Below are 16296 nucleotides of genomic sequence, written 5' to 3'. Positions count from 1 at the left end.
GAAGACTGAGATGTTGGGCAACAGCTAATGGGAGAAAGTAGCTGGCCATTGTACTGTAGGTATTCGCCTTCAACCCCATTGCTTGGAGGCAGAGGTGGTCAGATCTCTGGGGTCAGCCTGGTCTACAGAGTGAGTTCCAGGACAGTCAGGGCTACACAGAGAAACCCTGTCTGAAACTGAACCAAACCAAACCAGACCAGACCAAACCAAACCAAACCAAACCAAACCAAACCAAACCAAAAACAAACAAACAAAAAACAAAACCCGAAACCTAAGCGAGCTTCCTGCCTCAGTATGTTTGGTAGACTGGACCCAGTTCAGGTGCACTCCTTTTGAACAAATTACTTTGCTGAATTACTTTTGCCCTGAGAACATTTCTTTCCAACAGCAGGGACCCAGGCACACCACAGCTCTGCTCTCACTTGCCCCGGGTCACCAGATAAGTAAGACAGCACGGAAAGCTGGTTGCAACTCAGGCCTTTACTCCCAGCACTCAGGAGACAGACCAGGAGGATCTCTGCATTCAAGGTTAGCCTGGTCTACAGAATGAGCTCCAGGACGGTCATGGGACACAGAGAAACCCTGGGGTGGGGTATATGGGAGAGGAGGGGAGGGACAGACAGACATTCCCATCATTGAAAATTTTAGGGTGGAGCATGTGGGCTGGGAATATTTGCCTGGCATCTACAAGAGCCTGGGTTCAATCTAAAAATCAGACAGTGATTTAGTCAGTAATGTCCTCTCTGCCTGGGTATGTACCAGTAATGTTCTATCGCTCATCCTGAGACAGGATAGAAAGACAGGAAAAAAAGCTCCTCACTCAAACGTCAGGTAGATATCCTAGGTCCTTCTCTGGCACAGGGCTGTCTCTAGGCATAGTAGCACACACCTTTAATTCCAGAACTTAGGAGGCAGAGGGAAAGCAGGCAGAGCTCTGAGTTTGAGGCCAACCTAGGTATACAGTTGAATGAAAAACAGTGAAATAAGAGGACAGGACCACGTCTAAAAGTATGGAGGAGATTTTTTTAAAAAAAAATTTATTGGGGAGCTGGAGAGATGGCTCAGCGGTTAAGAGCACCGACTGCTCTTCCCGAGGTCCTGAGTTCAATTCCTAGCAACCACATGGTGACTCACAACCATCTGTAATGGGGTTGGGTGTGTCTGAAGACAGCTACAGTGTACTTATATACATTAAGTAAGTAAATAAATCTTTTTTTTTTTTTTTTGGTTCTTTTTTTCGGAGCTGGGGACCGAACCCAGGGCCTTGCGCTTCCTAGGTAAGCGCTCTACCACTGAGCTAAATCCCCAGCCCCAAGTAAATAAATCTTTAAAAAATTTATTTATTTATTTTATGTATAAGTACACTATAACTGTCTTCAGACACACCAGAAGAGGGCATCAGATCTCATTACAGATGATTGTGAGCCACCATGTGGTTGCTGGGATTTGAACTCAGGACCTCGGGAAGAGCAGCCAGTGCTCTTAACCACTGAGCCATCTCTCCAGCCCCTGGAGAAGAATATATATATGGAAGCAGGGAGAGGGAAGAGTCCAGGCTGAATATGGTCAGCCGACTAAACTGGACCATAAGAGAGAAGGGAGGGGAGCGAGAGCAGTAGCCAAAATGGCCCAGTTATGTAGAAATCAGGCTTAGGGAATCAGGAGCTAAGTGGAAGACCAGCCCTGGGAAGGACAGGTTTGGGATAGGGGGCAGGGAGATAAAGAACTGGGAGGAACCACAGGTACTGAGTGATGCTGGCAGAGTTGGCCAGCATCCGCTTTGATATGTTAATGTGCACCTCAGCCTCAGGTCCCACGTTTCTGACACCTAACAATAGAGAGTTCCCACCAGCCAGGACTTTATAATGAGCACCTGTCTCAAGACAAAACAAGACAAAATGAGCCGCTTCTTAATGAACTCCAACTCTGCTTCACACTGGCTCACCCTCAAATTATTTTCTGCTGTGAAAAATCCTGGGTCCAGAGTTAGCAGTGATGGAGGTGACATTCTGTTCTGTCACCTACAGCAATTGGAGACATTCCCTTAATATTTGAGGACCTTGACTCAGATAAGCCAGACCCTTCCCTTGGCTGGGTGTGGTGGAACATTCTTTTTTTTTTTTTTTTTCCCGGAGCTGGGGACCGAACCCAGGGCCTTGCGCTTCCTAGGCAAGCGCTCTACCACTGAGCTAAATCCCCAACCGTGGTGGAGCATTCTTAATTCCAGGAGGATCTCTGTGAGTTCAATGCCAGTCTAGTCTACAAGGTGAGATCTGAGATGACCAGAGCTACGTAGTGTGGCCCTTTCTCCAAAACAAACTAACAAACAAACAAGCACGCACGCAAGCAAGCAAAACAAAACAAAACTTGGACAAGCCAGTGTGAAGCAGAGTTAGAGTTTATTGGAAGAGACTTTTAAAAGATTTATTTTTAGTTATGTGTCTTTGTATGCCAGAGATATTGGATCCTCTGGAGCTGGAGTGGTTGTTAGTGTCTGATGTGGGTGTTGGGAATTTAATTCAGGTCCTCTGTAAGAACAGTATGCACTATTAACTACTAATCCATCTTCTCACCCCCTAAAAGAGATTTTAATATAGATTTTAATTTAAGCATGAGGTCAAAAGAAAAAAAAAAGACTCTTTGGAAGAAACTAAGACATACCTGAGAGCTAAGATGTGAGGAATTCATTGTCTTTTTTTTTTTAAATAGACAGGGTTTCTCTGTGTATCCTTGGCTGCCCTGGGACTCATTCTGTAGACCAGGCTAGCCTTGTACTCAGACTTCCCCCTGGCTCTGCCTCCTGAGTGCTGGGACTTTGCAAAAGCTTTACATAGCCTTATGTACCCTTGTGGACTGTTTTGAAACTATTTGCCTTCAAAAGTTGCTAAAGAATTTGAATGAAATCCTAGGAGGGTTTCTGAGGAATATCAGATAGGGTTGCAGTTGCTAAGGTAATAGATCCCTGGGAGGCAGGAAGTGAGGAGGAAGTTATCTTCATTGTAAACAAAGTTTGGGAGAAGTATAAGCCCTGACTCAGGTCATATTCACTCAGGGATAAAGCCTGGTTTATTATTACATTAACATTCTCTAAGTCTTCTCTCTTTTTCTTTCTCATGATATAACCTTGGTGACCTGGAACTCACTACACAGACCAGGCTGACCTCAAACTCACAGAGGTCCATTTGCTTCTGCTTGAAAAGTGCTGGAATTAAAGGTGTGCACCACCACTCCCAACCTCATTTGACACTTGTATTTGAAAATGTTTCTTTTTTTCGGAGCTGGGAACCGAACCCAGCTGAGCTAAATCCCCAACCCCGAAAATGTTTCTTTATAAAAATGAATACTTTATGTTGTGAACCTTCGCAGGAAATAGTATTAATTATTCTTAATTGTGGTGGAACTCTTGGTTCTTAGCTGGCAAAAGATTTCATTCAAACTCTAGAGTGAGGGGCTCCTCTCTTCCCCTTTGTTCTCCGAACTTGCCCTTTCTCGTGTGTCTCGGCTTCACCTCAGTGGAAGCCTCTGAGGAGAATCTTCCAGGCTGTTCAGAGCATGGAGCTGTCTTCACCCTTGCCAGGCTGCTGTCACTGTCAGTCTGGAGTTGTAAATGGGGCAGGGCCTCATCATTTAAAGACAGTTCTCTTCTCTAAACTCCATTCTCCATAATGAGGTCATTAGGGCTCAGAAGTGACATCCCAAACTGTGTCATTTGACATGCAGAGTCCTTTGAACTGAAAGACGTTAATAAGAAATGTGTTGCCGGCAAAGTCTCTTTGTGACCCTTTCCTGCCTTTCTATATCCTACAGCATTTCAGCCCTCAAGGCAAGCCATAGGAACTAGAATTCCTCTCCACCAAAGCCAGCCATAATCCCCAGACAATCTTTCTGTTTTGGCCATGGAGAAGGTCTCTCAGTTAGCCTTCAGTCACCAGACCTTGCAATCAGAATGGGTTCTGCTTGCATCTAGAAAGACATACCATAAAGGGAAGTTAAGATTCAGAACAGGCAAACCTCTCTGGTCTCTTCTCTTATTGTAGCGCCACCCTGTTCGGTCTAATCACATCCTTCATCAAATCAGCTGTATTTTGCCCACTTTCTTTCTTTCTTTCTTTCTTTTCTTTTTTTTTTTTTTTTGTTCTTTTTTTTGAGCTGGGGACCGAACCCAGGGCCTTGCGCTTCGTAGGCAAGCGCTCTACCACTGAGCTAAATCCCCAACCCCTTTTGCCCACTTTCTTTAACTGGTCTTTTGTTACAGGCGAGTTGGCTGTTAATTTGTGATAAGGTGGGGATAAATCACAGACACATTTTCCCCACCAGATGGGCCAGTTCAAATGGAACTATAGTTCTCACAGCAAAGTAGGTACATAATGTGTGATTTCATTTATTAATCCAGGCACCCACTGTAGCAGTAAATTATGGGTCAGGGCTTCCAGCATCCAGAATGTTCTCAAGTTAGACTTTCAAAAGAAAAGTGACCACGTGAGCTTGCAAATGTGTTAGGGGTGGCTTCCAGCTTTATTATATGGTGGGCAGAGAAAAGGATTCTACATTCCCTGCTTTTGAGACCCATGTGACTTTTTTTAAAACGTGAATTTGTGAGTTCTTTATAGGAAAAATGTATGTGTGGTTCTGAGAAGTACAATGACCTGCAAACTCTCCTTCAGTGAGCAAAGGCAGGATGAAAATTTGGGGAGCAGATTGGTAATAGAAGTTGTCTTAGAGTTTGCATCGCTGTGAAGAGATACCATGACCAAGGCAACTCTTTTTTTTTCTTTTTTCTTTTTTTTTTTTTTCGGAGCTGGGGACTGAGCCCAGGGCCTTGCGCTTGCTAGGCAAGCGCTCTACCACTGAGCTAAATCCCCAACCCACCAAGGCAACTCTTATAAGAACAACATTTAGTTGGAGCTGGCTTACAGGTTCAGAGGTTCAGTCTATTATCATCATGGCAGGAAGCAGGGCACAGTCCAGGCAGGCATAATGCTCAAGAAGCTGAGAGTTTTACTTCTTAAATTGAAGGCCAACAGAAGACTGGCTTCAAGGCAGCTGGGAGATGTGTCTCAAAGTCCACTCCCACAGTGACACACTTTCTCCAAGGCCACCCCCACCCCCAACAAGGCCAAGTCTCCTAATAGTGCCACTCCCTGGGCCAAGCATATTCAAACAACTGAAATGGTACCTTGTACCTTCCTCTTGAGCCTTGATTCATGTCCTAGGCCCTGTTATGAGGGCTGTCTGCTATCAGCTTTGGGGTTTAGCCTTCAGTTCTGACCCTTCTGAGATCCTCCCTCAGGGGAGTCAGGACCCTGCTTGTCTTCCTGATAGGCTCTGCTCTCATCTCTGGCCTGTTTCTGTGTGCCCCCCATAGTTTGGCATGTGACCCTACATTGCTTTGTTGGGTACCTAAGAGTGAGACTGTAGGCTTGCAGTTGGGGCTGCTAAATTCCGAGGGTTCAACCACTTGGGCTGCCAAGTTCTAGACTCAACATTTTTATGGAAATGCACACACAGGCAAAGCACACAAATCTGAAATATGCATAAAAATTAATCTCCACGAAGTGAACGTACTTGTAGCTAAATAAATCAACCCTGTCCAGCACCTGGCCTCCTTCCTGTCTCAGCTTCCATTGCACATTTTCCATGTGCAAGTAGAAAGACTAAGTGGCCATGGTTCTGAGCAGGCTAGGCGGGGTTCTTTGAGGATTTAAGGGAGGAGCATGGATTGAAGGTTAAGGTAGTTATGTATGCCCTGGGGAATTGTAGAGGTCGGGGGGAATGTGTAGGACTCTGAGTTATGGCTTCATAAATTTGTTTAGGTTTGCGTAGTAGCAGGAGCTATTTAGAGGCAGCCTTGGGGGCATCTGTGGGAGGGGCGGACCGGTTTAGAGGCGGAGCCTAGGAGCTAAGAAGGGCGGAGCCAGTGGGCGTGTGGGAGGAGCCTTAGAGCTCAGAGGGAGGGGCTTGCGCGCGCGCGCTCGCTGCCGGCGCGCCCCCTCTCGGCCGCCATGTTGGCTGGCGTGTGGGTGTCAAACGCTGCACGGGCTCGGGTCGCTCCCGCCTCTCCAGCGTCGCCGGCGGCTGCAGCCTTGCACTCGCGCTGGCCGGGAACAGAGGTGAGCCGGGACTCGCGGGGCTTGATGTGGTGGTGTCTCGGGAGTCGGGACGGGGCGGGGCGCGGACCTTCTTTCCAGTGCGTGGACTCCCCTAGAGCACCGGCTTCCCCCTCGTTGGCCGGGGCGTGCACTGTGCGGCCAGCCGGACCCCACCCGGCTGGACTGCTCAGCCAGGCTCCGCCCCACCTGAGCCCGCTCTGAGCTGAGAGAGGACGTTTGCCTCCCAGCCTCGGCTCCTGTCTTCGCCTCACACCTCATCTCCCGAGCCTTCAGTTTGGAACAACCCCGCCCCTCCCCAGAGCATGCTCTTCCCCCGGCTCACCCGGGTCCGAGTCGGCCGGCCTTCCCCAGGGGACCGGGGGAAGGGGTTCCCTTACCCACGTCTTTCTCGCCCCCGGGACTGGATTCCCCTACCCGGCCCCCACTCCACAGCACAGCGGGGACGGGGGCGGCGAAGCCAGGCTCCAGCTGCCTTTTGTTCCGCGTGGGATGGCAGAGACCTGGCGGCCCTGTTGGGCGAGTCCGGGTGGGCGAGCCGCGCGTGGGGTCGGCCTCTTCCGGGAGACCCTCGCTCTCCTGTGGGCCGGCGGGCCGGCTCCGTCCGAGCGCGAGCCGAGCGCGTTGGGAGAGGCAGGCCATTCCTAGAGGAGTCCGGGCCAACAGGTTTTTGTTTGCAACCTGAAGTTGGCCCAGTGGTTTTGCAGGGGGAGCAGACCGTCTGAGCTCCCTAGAAACCTTAGGTTGGTCGGTACAAGTTCGTTCCTTGGTCTGGGGCCTCAGTCCTTCCCAGCGGCCTCTTCACTTTAGTGCTGCCTTGGGAACGCATTTGAAGTCTGTTTCAGGAAGGATAGGATTTAGCCATTCTTGTGATTTTTGACTAGGGAAACTAAGGCCCAAAAAATGTGTTAGTTTGCCCAAGGTCATCTAGGGATAGGGTGTCTGACACAGCTGGAAGCCCCAACTCCGGGACACTTAAGGATTCCTTCAACGTTAAGGATTCCCCAAGTCGCTTGCCTGTTATTTTTAACATTCATACAAGAAAATGGGTAAAGAAAGATGAGAAAGATGTGTGAATTCTTCTGCATACTCAAGAAAATAACCCGTGGAAGAAGGGATTGAAATGGGGTTGAAATGAAAAAGGTGAATTTCTAGGATCGACATCCCCATTATTATGTAATATAACGAAGACTTAACGGGAACTTCGTGGTCTTGTAACTCTAGAGATAGAGTGATAGCGGTAGATACTGGATCCACAGTGATCGGCTTTGCGTTGGTAATTAAGCCTTCCATCTATATCTTGTTGGTAATGAAGCTCTTGTCTGTATTTAAATGAGCATGGGAAGAACTGCAGCTTGCTTCTGAAGGGTGTTCGTGATTAATGACTGTGTTGGGGAACACCTGTAGGTCTCATTTTTTATTTGTATGTTTGCTTTTGTTATGTTTTATGACAGAGTCTCACTAGGTTGTCAGTCTGGCCTTGAATGCACCGAGATCCACCCTCATCTGGGTGGAGATATTAAAGGCCACCACACCCAGACTGCTTTTGTGACTTTAAAGTTTGGTTTTCCTAGTTTTAAAGTTAAGCTAGTTATCTGTAACTATGTGACTGGGCTGTTGTTTTGTAAACATTAATTGCAAAGTACTGTACCACATGGGCTGAGTTTGAGTAATTTTGTGGGGTATTTGGATTTCTCCCTGAGCTCTGAGGTAGAAGGATGGGGGCAGTGTTGATCTCCTTTCCCTGCGGGGTGTATGGTGCCAAACATCTGAGTAACAAAGAAACGGGAAACTTAAAAAAAATTGTATGCGTGTGGCTGAGAGGGCAGTGTATAGTGTAGGTGCCCTGTGAGTGCAGAAGTTGTCCTGTTCCCTGCAGCTGGAGTATATTTAGTTGGGAGCTGTCTGATGGGGGTTCTGGGAAGTGAGCTCTGGTTCTTTAAAAAAGTCTGTGCTCTTAACTGCTTAGCATTCTCTCTAGCCCAGGTGTATCACTTCTAAGTGATAATACCTGGCATGGTGTTTGTAGTCCTGAAAAACGGCCCGTCCTTTGTAGAACCTATCTGGAAATATGACTGCCTCTTATGTAATCTTTCATAATGAGGAATAGATTTCCCAAGAGTGGAGGTTCTGATAAGAGTCCTGTGAAAGTAGTCGAAAAGTTTTGGAGAATCTGACTTATTTTAATGGTTTGTGCTATTATTATTATTATTATTATTTCTAGAAGTTAAAGGACGTTTTAAATGTAATTAATAGTGGCAACTTTTGAGTTCTTTGTGGACTAAATCATGGAAAGAATGAATTTCACTCAGTTGTCCACTGTGTGCAAAGCTGTCCTGTCCTGTGCATGGGGTGTGATTGACTGCCATGAGCACCTGGTGACACTGAGCGATACTCAGAGAACTCATTCCCCAAAGGGTCTCACTGTGTAACCCAGGTTGGTCTGGAATTTGATTCTCCTGCCTCACCCTCTCCAGGGATTGAATTACAGGGCATGGGTTGCCATGCTTGGCCCTTGGTCTGCTGGTTAAGTTTATTTGGGTTTAAGCTTGCCTCTCTGTCAAGCCTTTGCCAACTACCAATCTTTGGGCCCGTCTTCCTCTACTCGCCTCCCCTCCACACAGGGTTTGTTAGAGTACTCTGGGCATTTTGAGACTGACATCTTTGAGACCAGGGTTGCCTTGTCTTTCTTTGGATTTCCAAGGCTTGGTTCAGTCTGTGACATACAGTAGTACTCAGGTCTATTAATAAGTAGTCCTGCGGGCCAGGGTGATGTTTCTATGATTCTGTACAAGTCCCACTTTTTAAACTTGCTCCTACACAAACCACTACTGTTCACCATTTGTATCGGGAAATGACTGTCCAGTGGATCACTTTCTTTTTTTTTTCCTGTGCAGTGTTGGGAATTGAATTTAAGGCTTCACACTTGCTAAGCAAAGAACTCTGCTATTGAGATGTATCGAGCCTCCAGCTGACAAACATTCTGATAAGTCATTCACTGCTTATTTAGCTCTGGCTGCCCTGGAATGCAGTGTGTAGATCAGGTTGGCTTGGTGCTGGGGTTAAAGGTATTCATCACCATGACTAGCTTTCTTTTTTTTTTTTTTTTTTTAAGATTTATTTATTTTATGTATGTGAGTACACTGTAGCTGTTTTCAGACACCAGAAGAGGGCATTGGATCCCATTACAGATGGTTGTGAGCCACCATGTGGTTGCTGGGATTTGAACTCAGGACCTCTGGAAGAGCAGCCAGTGCTCTTAACCACTGAGCCATTTCTCCAGCCCCATGACTAGCTTTCTTAATTAAGACTTGTCTTATTGCTTATTATTTTATTATGTGTGTGCATTTCTTTGTGTACATGGGTACAGTGCTCTCAGAGGCCAGAAAAAGGTGTGGGATACTACAAGCTTCTGGACATGGTTGCTGGGAACTGAGATGGATCCTCTGAAGGAACAGCAAATGCTCTTAACTTAGTTATCTCTCCACCCCCCAAATTTATTTTCTGTATATCTGCATGACAGAAGAGGGCATCAGATCACATTACAGATGGTTCTGAGCCACCTTGTGGTTGCTGGGAATTGAACTCAGGACCTCTGGAAGAGCAATTAGTGCCCTTAACCGTGGAATCATCTCTCCAACCCAAATTTATTTCCTGTTTGCCTATCTGTCTGTCCGTCTGTCCCTCTTCTCTTTCTCTTCTTTTGATGCAGGGTCTTTCTATGTAGGCCTCACTGTCCTGTAGATCAGGCTGGCCTTGGACTCACAGATCTACCTGCCTCTGCCTCTCAGGTACTGAGATTAAAGGTAAATGCCACCACATCTGGCCTAGAATTTTCTTAGTTTGTTTATAGTGCCTGAAAAATAGAAACTTAGAAAAACAAGTCCAAAGAAACATGTATATAGTTAAGTGTGTATTCAGCTACTGTATCTAGAGGTTTGTTTGACCATACCTGCTAGCAGTCTGATGATTGAGAAGTCTGAGTCCTAAAAATCTTGATGCTCTTTTAGCAACCTTTAAAACAGAACCATTTTCATCAGAGCATAGGATTGGAATTGAAGCCCATATGTGAGTGGAAACGGTTAGAACTGCTGGGTTAAGCTGCAAGACTCAGCATAGTATTCCACACTGGGTCCATGAATCCCTTGAAAGGCTGGGATCTATAAATGTGTTAAAGTTCCTGTTTTCTCCAGACCTTAGGGTCTGTGGAAGTACTGTGATTTGAATGTCAATAATTGAATGGGCTACTTTTATGATAAGTGTTTTATTTAGGTTTGGAGTTTAGAAAAAAAAAAAGAAACAGAAACAAAACCATGCCTCTTTGAGGTCCCTGCCTCCTTAGATTTGATTGATTCTTCTGGTAACTCTCCCAGCACTGTTGGGTCCTGGACTGGGCTTCATTTCTGTGATCCCGGTTTGGCTTCCTGTGGATCTGAGTTAAGGAGTGTACTGCTTTTAAGGGTGTTCTGGAGAAAGAATGGTATCTCCGCTTTCTCTGTTCAAAGCAGCGCAGAGTTGGTCCATAGGGACTTTGTCTAAGGCTTTGGTCATGTAACTCAGCTGACAAATGGAGAAATAAGCTCTTCCTGAGGGATGGCTGGCCATCCAGGGCTAATGCATGATGTGAATTTAAAAGCATTTATAATTAATCACTTGAATGCAGGCTGCATCTGCTCTCCCCCTTCTTTGGTAATGTCATTGTCACATCTCTCTTATCCTGCAGCGTAGTGGTTTAGAGAATCTAATGGCATAGTTCGGCTGCCACAGCCTCATGGCAGATTGCTTTGGAGCTGGGCATTGGGCCTTGGTCTAGTGGGTCTCCTGGCTGGGTGGGGTGGGACCCACCCATCATTGAGCTTGATTTGTTCTAAAGTAAGACCAACAAGGACTACTTCATGGGAAAGACATTCATCCACTCTCTAATTTGCTGTGCTTCAGGATTCCCTAGAGGGTTGGTTTCAGTTGGTTGCCAGGCTCCACCCCAGAGCTTCCAGTTCAGTAGATAAAACCTGACAACACCTTTATCCCCCTTCCTTGGATAGGTTCTTGTGTAGCTTTGGGTGGCTTGAATTCACTGTGTAGTTCAGGATGATTTTGAAGTTATAAATCTCTTGCCTCTGCTTCCTAAATGCTGAGATTACTTACTGTTTATTTGGTGCAGGGGATTAAACTCAGCAGGGCTTTGAGCACACTCGACGAGACATTGTACCACTGGGTCTATCATATCCAGTCTTGGGAATGCATATTCAAGTTTTTAAAAAGTACACTTACTACTAGTTTTGTTTTACATTTTTGAGACAGGGTCTCTCCATGTAGTTCTGATGTCCTGGAACTTGTTGGGTAGACTAGGCTGGCCTCTTAACTGAGATCCATCTGCCACATCTGCCTTCTGAGTCGGTCAGCTATTTTCTTGAAGGCAAGTGTGTGTATAATTTTATATTTATATATGCACATTTTAATTTATATAAATGCATCTGTGCTATGTGCGTGAGGGTGACCACAGTATCCAGAAAAGGACATTTAATACCATGGAGCTGGAGTTATAGGTGGTTGTGAGCGTCCAGAGATGAGTACTGAGATCTAAATTCAGTTCCTTTGGGAGAGCATTAAATGGTACCCTTAACTGCTAAGCCATCCCTATGGTCCCTATTTATTACTCATGTATGTGCACACAACATTGTGTGTGTGTGTGTGTGTGTGTGTGTGTGTGTGTGTGTGTGTGAGAGAGAGAGAGAGAGAGAGAGAGAGAGAGAGAGAGAGAGAGAGAAAGGATAACTTGTGGGAATCAGTTCTCATCTGTTGTGGAGGTCCCAGGGCTACAACTCAGGTTGTCAGGCTTGGTGGCAAGTGTCTTTACCTCCTGAGTCATCTTGTCAGCGTACGTTTTTAGCCAGTGTCTGCATGTTACTGATGCTGCCAGTTTGGGGACTAGACTTTGGAATCTTGGCCTGAGGACTGAAAGAAGGCCTGTGAGGTATCTTAGCATCAGCTGGCTGTGCAGAGGAAATCAGAATCCTTCTAAATAGTGCTCTGAAGATGGCAGGGTGGCATTTAGAAAGGAGTTTGGGTTCTCTGAGCACTGTTCCCATTTTGATTTTTCCTATTATGATTTGGAACGTGGTTACAAGCATTTCCCTGTGAGAGTTAGTTGGTTCATTTTCTTTAAAGATAGTTATGTGAGATAAAAATGGCCTTCAGAATGGCAGTAAATCCCCTCCTGTTGGAAAAGCAGGTGCATTCCTACGTGAGCAGCACCGTGGTGATGACTTTCTAGGCCTTTTAGGGATGCAGCTTGGAGAGGTGATTGTTGGTGTTGGTCTTTGGTCTTTGGTCTATCTGGGCAGAACAACTCAGAGTCATTAATCATCCCAGTGTTAATGAAAATTATTTCCTAACTTAGATCGATTTAATATTCTTTGGCGTTTATAGAATTTGAGAAAAATTTTCCCTTTTCCACCCATCACCGTGTTTCTTGCATTTTTGAAGGAACTAATACTCAGGGTTTGGCAACCTGTTTCAGGCTCAAAGTGAATGAGTAGTATTTGATTGTGTGTTTGGAGTGTGTGTTGTCTGTGTATGTTAGTATGTGGGATGGCTGTGGTGTGGTACATGCTGTGAGTTCTGGGAATGCATATGGAGGCCAGAGCGGGACTTTCCAGGTGTCTTTGTTGGTTTGTAACTGCTGTCTTGATAAAGGATCCTTAACTGAGCGTGAAGTTTGCCGTTTGGCTGGGCTGGATGGTCAGTGAACTCTTGGGGTCTGCCTGTCTTTCCCCATCAACGTGGGGTTATAGGTGTGAGCTCTATTCTGAGCTTTTCACCTGGGGATTGGAGTCCACATGTTAATAATGTGTTCCTATCCACTAAGCTGTCTCTGTAGCTCATATTTTACAGTCACTCATGTCAAATTCAGAACAAGCCTTATTGTTTTTTTCCTACCCTGAGATGTGCTGTGTGTTTCTATAACCTCGCTGTGTTCTCACAGCAGTCCTAAGAGTGGCATTTCACAGATCAGTCTCTCAGATTGGAAGGGGGCTTAGCAATGTGCTTTAATTCAGTCTGACACTAGTCTGATTTTGAAATTTTATGAAGTCATTTCTATGACAATAGCTCACACCATCCCACCTCATCTGGAAAAAAAATTCTATTGCCTTCTGAGTAGGAACCAAGAGGCGCAGGAGTATGTACATTTGAAGGACAGACAGTTTTGTGACTGTAGGTAGGATATTTGAGGTCTGGTGTCAGGTCAATGAGTGGGAATAAAATGTTTCTTGCTAACACACTTAGTCTGACCGAGAGGACAAAGTTAATATTTGTGAGAAAATTAGAAGCCATCAGTGTGTTGAGTTGTGATTTTGATTTTTGTCAGGAGACTAGGAAGGTAGAATAAAAAGATCTAGAAAACTCAGGGAGGATATCAGGTAGGGTTGAGTGGGTCTGGAAGGAAAAAGAACATTATCAACAAATGGGAAGGAATTTCCCATGGATGAATGGATTCCCGAGGTGGGCATGGGTGTGGGTGCCCTTGTGTGTACATTTGGTTGTGTGCTATGTTGAATCTGAGTTTGGATTTGATGCCCCGGGAGCTCTTGCTCCTGGTACACCTACAAGTCATGAAGTCTGGAAAGCTTTCTTAAAAAAAAAAAATGTTTCTAATGGGGCTCTTCCCGGACCAATCAGGGAGGGACCAAAGATTTTAGAAGTGTCCAGACAATTCTAATTGTGTGTATGGAGAGAGTTAGGGTAGCCTCTACGAACACCAGGGCTTGGAAGATCCAAGGGAATGGGAGCTTAGAGAGAAGAGAGAGCCTGTGTGTGAAGGAGTTGAGAGTAGAGAGCGTGGGGTTCTCTTAGTCACTGGGATTGGGCCACAGAGGAAAGGTGGAGCAGATGAAGAGCGGAAGGAAGATGGCCTCTAAACCACCTTGGAAAAGTGGGTGCTTTAGCAAAGGGTAAGGAAAGTAAGTACAGGAGGAGAGATTGTGATCTGTTGGGTAATCCTTTCCACCTGAGCCCCAGGCAAGGCGCTGGCAGAGCCGGTTCTTATCTCCCCATCAAGGGCTCCTTCCCATACTCCAGGTTGTTATAATGATTTCAGCAGGCAGTATTTGCAAAATTTGTTTTGATTTTATATTACATGGTGTTTTGCCTGGCTCTGTGTTCATTTATCAAGTACTTGCCTGGTGCCACTGGAGACCAGAAGGGGGCATCAGAACCCCTGGACCTGTAGTTAGCTGTCATGGGGTGCTGGGGATTGACCCTGGGTCCTGGAAGAACAGCCAGTTCCTTAACTACTGAGCTCTTTCCAAGTCCAATATTTGCAAAATGTAGGTTGTAAATTGCAATTCCTTTTATTGCCCCTCTGCTTTTTTTTTTTTTTTAGGTAAAGTCTTAGTATAGTTTAGATTGGCCAAAAATTTGTGACTCTCTTGCTTCAGCCTCTCAAGTGCGGGGAGGAATTAAATATGTATGCCACCATGCTCAGAAAAATTATGGTTTTGTTTGTTTGTTTGTTTTATTTATTTTTAGGCCTCTCCCCTTTGTTTTTTTATCATATGTTTTTAAAAGTAAGTTTGTACTAAAAAGTTCATAACTGATATTTAATGTTACTAGTCAGGAATAACAAGTGAGGTTTTTAGCCTAGTATTTAATGAATGTCATATCACTATGGTGCTCTAGACAGACAGGTAGCTCAGTTTATGCCCCTATTTGATGCGTACTGTACACATGTACTGTGTGTTTAGTGGTCTGGGACACATGAATTAGTAAAATTGAAGTCTCTGCCTTCAGGTTTTGAGGTCTGTAGATGTTGGCTCTTGACAGAGTGAGAAATAATGTTGGCCCTGGGTGTTTCAGCAGGTAGACAAATGTAAAAAGTGGTATTAGACGTTGATGGAATCTGAGGGTCAGAGAAAGTTTTAGGAACCAAACTGGAAGCCATCTGGATCTTGAAAGTACAGAGTTATGGGGGATAGAGGAGGAGCAGAACCAATGGTGCTGCTGTGTGTGCCAAGGGCTGGAGACATGATGCCTGGTGGAGTGGAGAATGGAAGACAGAAGGGGTGGCTGGGCAGCTCCAGCAACAACTGAGTGGGGCTGAACGGTTAATAGCTATGGTTTTATGCTGAGTGGGAGTGCTGAGGGCCCCACCCAGTCCTTACCAGAGTGGCCTGCTGCACTGCAGGCAACACAGCTTAATTGTTGCAGTGTTAAGATCAGTCAGAGTGCCATCTTCTACAGGTACTGGAGAGCTAGATGGCAACAGGTCCTATGGACCTGAGGCTTCTCCTGTAGCACTGGACAGTAAGACTATTAGTGACTGACAGTGAGAAGGGTGGGGCTGAAAGAGTTCCTGCCCCACCCTGTTTCCCAGGGCCAGAATGATAATTTATCCTGGGCGGGTGCTGACGCGACGTGCTTGGTCCTCCGGGACTAGAATGCCCACACTTAGAGCATTGTTTTCTAGAAATCCCTGGAGAATTTTATGGCCATGTGGTGAAGATAAGGAACTCTGGTAAGTTTGAGACACATGTCAGATACTGTCCCTAGCTGGGTACTGGGTATCAGGGAGATGAGATGATTCTAGCCTGCAGTTCTTGGTATGGATAAGAGAAAGATGTTGGGGTGGATTAAACCACAGGACAATCTTGGCTGTATATGTGGTGTCTCTTTTGGGTGCTACCTCAGTTTTCTGGGCTGACTTGGATTTTAAGGCCATTGTGTTGACAGTCCTGATGTGAGCTGAGGAGAGTACACTTGCTTACATTTATCAGCTTCTAGACTTCCATATTTCTTTGCTTATGGCCCAGTCTCAGCCAGCTGTGGTTGTTTTGACCCTCTTACAGCATCAGTGTGACATGACCTCACTTGTCTCCCATCTCCGTTCTAAAGGACCCTTGTGTTTCTGTTTGACCCACTGGGTGGTCTTTCCCTATCTCAAGTTAGGGGATAACGCTTTCATTCTCTTTGCTGTCTCCTTGCCCTTATAAGCTAGCAGGCTCACAGGTTCTTGGACTAGGCTGTGGATGTCTTTGGGATTAGGCCTTTGGGAGACCATTTTTTGCCCACTCTAGTTGCCAATATCAAAAGCAGATCCTATGCAGCATCCACATTTGCAGTTTCATGCACAAATGGGAACACTTAGCAGTTGGAGGTTGCACTGTTGCTTGGCAACAATGGGTCAGAGTCA

At 45.8% G+C, this 16296-nt stretch overlaps 1 protein-coding gene across 39 annotated transcripts in view; it reads left to right on the top strand.

Annotated features, from left to right (window-relative positions):
• Nucleotides 1-5954: 5954 nt before the first annotated feature.
• Epn2 (epsin 2) overlaps nt 5955-16296 on the top strand; it is a 61891-nt gene continuing 51549 nt past the window's right edge. For 5 of the 39 annotated variants that reach the window (XM_039086745.2, XM_039086742.2, XM_063269765.1 and 2 more), the window contains exon 1: nt 6008-7250. The gene's annotated coding sequence lies outside the window, so the exon portion shown is untranslated. Of the gene's footprint in view, nt 7251-15578; nt 15622-16296 lie in introns of those variants that run through there. The other 34 variants (XM_063269766.1, XM_063269764.1, XM_039086744.2 and 31 more) reach the window with 18 other exon arrangements.

This window comes from Rattus norvegicus, chromosome 10 (assembly GCF_036323735.1).
Source record: "Rattus norvegicus strain BN/NHsdMcwi chromosome 10, GRCr8, whole genome shotgun sequence".
Taxonomy (NCBI): domain Eukaryota; kingdom Metazoa; phylum Chordata; class Mammalia; order Rodentia; family Muridae; genus Rattus; species Rattus norvegicus.
The sequence above is the reverse complement of the archived record's forward strand: the minus strand, read 5'-3'. Positions and strand labels throughout refer to the sequence as shown.